Source organism: Seriola lalandi, unplaced genomic scaffold (assembly GCF_002814215.2).
Source record: "Seriola lalandi dorsalis isolate HSWRI2012SDOR001 ecotype SW California unplaced genomic scaffold, Sedor1 jcf7180002054923, whole genome shotgun sequence".
Classification (NCBI taxonomy): domain Eukaryota; kingdom Metazoa; phylum Chordata; class Actinopteri; order Carangiformes; family Carangidae; genus Seriola; species Seriola lalandi.
The window spans coordinates 623,081-628,341 of record NW_019525475.1 but is presented as its reverse complement, the minus strand read 5'-3'; positions in this window follow the sequence as shown (position 1 = coordinate 628,341).

The window sequence follows — 5,261 nt, the reverse complement described above, 5'->3', positions numbered from 1 at the left end:
CCCCCCCCCCCCCCCCCAACAGATAAATGCCTCTTTCTCACTTCTAATCACAGATCGAGAGTTGGCAATGACTTTTTCTCGCTCTTCCGCATTAATTATGGATTCTGTGGTAATTTTCATTAATTACAGAAATGCCTGCAGTTAATCATCATTATTCTCTTTGGGTATTTGAGTTATTTTCTGTATTCAAAGGTCGAGGAACTTGTGCATGTTGATAAGAAATCATCACAGAGATCGCTCCTTCACTGTGGGCATGAATAGAAAACAGCTTTTGGAGAAGAAAAGAGGAGTGCCCAGTGGCAGTTTAGATGACTATTAATTTAACCACTCCGCATTAATGCCTGTGTGTGTGTGTGTGTGTGCGTCAGAGTTGATTCATAATAGTGTTTGGGGATGTTCAGAGGGTGTGCTGTTTAACAAATACACTGAATTTTGTTTCCATTCTGAATTTACTTCAAGATGGAGTTTTATATGACTTTCATTTTGCTCCTGTATTTATCAAGAATCACTCCGAGGAATTGTGCACAAAGTTGAGTCATTTATTAATAAAAGTTGAGTCATTTATTAAACTCTCTTACCATAAATCCAGTTGTATAAATCGCTAGTGGTTGTGTAACTATGCCAGTGTTCGTGGCCAATTTGTTTTTTTGTTTGTTTTTTTTCAGCTCAGCATTCAGTATAAAACCATGTTGGTAGCTGACTGTGTTGAGCCAGCTCTGCTCCTATTCAAACAGAAAATGACAGCAGAGAAAGACAAAGGCCTCCTGTTCACCATTTCACCACACAATACAATACAACACAGAGTCAAGGGGTTGCCAGTTTCAGTTCTGTGAGGCTGAGCTCAGTTACATCAAACAAATCTAGGAAATACTCAGAGACAAAGAAGAAATGATGATGGCATATTGTACTTTTCTTCAAATTGGAGGTTTAGAGCAAGTGGCAATCTCAACTGCAATTCCTTGAATGACCACTTGAGGTTGTTTCCAAAAGTGAGTCAATTCCCATAGACTCCAATGTTAAAACGACCAACTTTACAGCAGAAAAAAACACGTTTACAGCCTTTATTGGTAATTTTACCCTTCGTGGCAGCTGCACGAGGGTGAAATCTTAAATAACTCACCCGTAAGGCTTAAAGTTCTGCATAATTGAGGGCGTGGTGACTTTGAATGACAGGTGGTTGAGCGTATATGCTTGCCACAAACCGGTATGCACCGAAGTCTCATCTCCACAGACGCCCCACCACTTTGCCCATTTTTATGGATTAGCAGGGAGTTAGGCGGAGTCAGGCACTGCCAAGATGGCGACAGCAAAGCAGCCCACTCTGAGCTTCAAAACCACTCTTCAGAAATCTATAGGGGACGTCATATGTACACTGTGTGCATTGGCAAGACTAAGCTATCCAGGTTTTTGTTATACAAAAATAAACTGTCGCCTAAAAATTTCATTGCTTAAGTCTCACAATGATGTTTATCAACAAGCAAGCAAGTGACACAGCTTTAACAATAAAATTAATTGGTGTAAAATGGTAGATAAGAATAACAATTGACTCGGCTGCATGAAATATTCTAGTCAGCCCGATCCAATCACATCCATTTACAGTGCCTATAATAGTGCCACATATGCATTGTGCGATATTGCAAATGCAGCGATACGTTGCAAACCCCTTTGTGAAGCTGTGAGGCACCTCTCCATTGAAAACATAATATTTACTTTCACTTCAGCTCTCCGGTTTTCCATGCAACATATTTATTTATGTAATGTTGGGAAGCACACAATAAAAATGTGGCTTGGTAAATAGCTTGGCCCCTCATGTAATGTCAGACAAATAAATTCATTAATCAGCTAACAAAGAAATACATAAATAATCCCACAATAAGCATGCAGCGCTGCTTGCTTTTCACGCTGTGTGGTTTTGGGAAATGCGTGAATCTGCATATGATCTGACCAGCTGTAGGAGCAATCGACGTTTGATTTATTACGGCCAAAACTGTGAGGACACTCAAAATTGGACTCTTCTGGGATGCTCCTAAATATCAACAAATATTAGGAGTTGTTTCCAAAGTTAAGAAGGTTATTAAAATATTTTAAAGTGGGACCAAAGAAAATAATTTCCTGCTCTCAGATGCTTCAGGAATATGTCTCTATTGTTCTTTTATTTTAAATGAAACGAACAAAGGCGAAGAAAAAAGCACTTATACTACAAATGTAGGTCTGTGTCTGTTTAATGACTCCAGTTTTCAGTTGTAAACATTTGCATAAAGAACAAAAATGGCTTGTGTCAATAGGCATCAACCACACAATAGCACACTCTGGCATCTCCCCCCAACCATTGTTCTTCCGGCAGTAATCTAGGGCTCGGTCTACGGCTGAGGATTCATTCCACTTTTCTCCAAATTAGCATATTTGATTATGCAGAGGAATTCTCTTGACTTCACCAGGCTTCCTGAGAGCCTCTATTAATTTCTACCGACGAGGAATACTCCGATCACAATTAAATGATAAATGGTTAAATGTTGCATATGGAAATCACAGCCTGCCTTGTTTAGATGCCGCAACTTTTCCCCCCCACTATAATGAATAGCTGTGAATTAGCATGAAAGGTCACATCCACACCGGTTCGAGGATTTGGCACTCAACATTGCATGGTGATTGCTGCTTTACATAAATCATGTAGGCTAGTCCTTCAAACTGTGTTGAGATGAAACAATGTTCTCCACTAAATGATTTCCTCTGTAAACAAACTTTTCCTGGCAATTTGTGGATCCGTGCCCCCGAGGATTTTGTTTGCGCTGTTGGTGCATCAGCCTCTTGATGTCTAGCCCCTTAAATTGTCTGCCCCACACTTGTATTTTGAAGTTCATAAGTTGGTGGAGTTGTTAAAGGTGAAGAACCAGTTCCATTAAGTTTTTTTTTTAATAAGTAAACTTGAGCTTTAAAAAAAAAACAAACAAAAAAAGAAAAAAGCATAATGAAATCAATCTTTTTAAGATCCTCCTGTGCTTTCTTCGGGTCACTGATGTGTGCTGGTATTCAATAGAAGGTTAATGCCTTCCATTGAACCAGAGGCAGATTAAAGGAGAAGATACGGCTCTACTCAGATGTTAATAAAAATCAATTAAAGAGGCAATTTTCCTTAAATCGTGTGAAAAATACCTGAAAAAAAAAGAGAGAATATGAGTATAAAAATGCACCCAGAAACTTTTAGAATCAACTTTGAGAAATACTATGAAATTGTTACCACAATGGTTTAAACCACTACAGTGTAAAGATGTGAGTATTCTTGCATCAGATGTCGAGTGTTTGGTTCGGATGAGCATCAGTGAGTTTCACTTTTCAGAGCTTTATCTTCGTGACATTTAGAATTGACACAATAAAAGGGAATAATTACACATATCTCATCTGTGGCGGGGGCCAGCACAACATGGATTGTGTCTTTTATAAACGGAGAGATTTCAGTTGTACAGAATTCGTAAAGCACATTTATTTGTGTGTGTGTTTCAGCCAGAGCTTGAAGTAATCCCCCAATAGGCCACTCTGATCTTCCATTACACATTGTATTGAACAGCCTGTAGGGAGGAAACACAGTTGCTTGTCTCCCACCCCCCACCCCCCTCCAGACAGTCTTTTGTGCTTTGAACATGTCTTTGTGCTGTATTGGAGGAAAAAAAAAGAGCACAATGCAGAACTATCTCACGTGGTGTAAGAAATGTTCTCCATTGTTTCATTAATCACCAGCACATAATCTGTATTTTCTCATTCAAGGCTGGCGAGATACAAATGAGAGGATAGCTGTAGGGTAGCAAAAGAAAAACAAGATGAGAAGATAAGAGCCCACAGGTGAAACAGCAGCCAGACAAATAGTCCTTAAGCGAGGCTCTAAAGGAACAAGCTTGAAAACACTTGTGAAAGTAACAGTGAGGAAAACACTGCAGCTTCAGTTGCTCCGCTATTCCCTGACCTTAAAGGAGCTATTTGTAAGTTTTGTGATTGCTTTGCGGTGCCTCAATTAAGGAGGTTATTTTTGTTTTTCATTTTAAAATGTGGAATGCTACAGCTACATGGCCAATGTTAGCATTAACAGCTGATAATTACCTTCATGTTTTAATCACTAACATTCACACTACAAGTCCCAGAATTCTCAGCTCCATGAGCAGCTAGTGTTTCAGCAATAAAACAGAAGAGCAACTGGTGTATCTGTTTACAACACAACCCAAACACACGGTCAATAATCGGCCGACTGTGACTGTGACAGTGTCATAATAAATAAAGAAAATCGGCCCACATTTGGCCAGTTCAACTCTTTCACTGTGAAGGAGCAGCAGTAGGAAATGTTCCGCTTGCCAGTAAACAGTGAGCCTCAAGTGGTGAACACAACCCTGAGACATCATCACTCTCCAAGTTGATGGCGAGCTTGATAGCAAGCAGTTATTTACCTATTAACACATCCATCGATTATAGAGGAACATTATCATTTCATTTGGTTTTAGGAGTCATATTCAATTTCCTTTCAGCTCTGTGTTTGGTTACTACCGACTCTTGAGGGAAATATCTGGCACTTTAGCTCCTAAACACTCCACTATGTTCACCAGTTAGGTGCTACCTGTGTCTGTTTAGCACTTGGGGCTGAGCAGGTAGATTTATTGGCTGGAAAGCTAAACATACAGTGGAGGGGAGCTGCAGATTCAGACAGTTTTCTGTAGGTATGTGTGATCCTTTCACATTATCCATAGTTCTCACATTTTAGTTTTTCTTCTTTAATTGGTGAAATAGTGAGACAAGCCATAAGCAACAACAAACACATAAAAGATTACATTGAAGACAAATGCTAACTTATAAGATCAATAATGGACAAAATTGCAGACAATAATATGAAGCTGTTATAATGATTTTGTGGTGATGTTTGAAAAGAGTCAGGGAGTGTAGATTAGGTTATATTGTAGATTAGGTAGCATATGTTGTAGCAATAGCATCATTATAATAAACAATATCGTAGTTATAATAATCATTCTATACCATTCAGTTTTATTTGCAATGTTATTGCCCACATTGTTCTTATGAAAATATAAATTGCAGCTGCTTTAATTAAAAAATGTAAACGACCATAAGTTGCATCAAACACAGGTTCATGACTTCATCTGACACCAACCAAATAATTCATCAGTCTTTTTTAAACAGTCCTGCCTCCTGCCAACCATCAGCAGGATCTGTTTTCTCTTCCTACCTGATCAATCATTATTATAAATATCCCAATGACCCCCCCC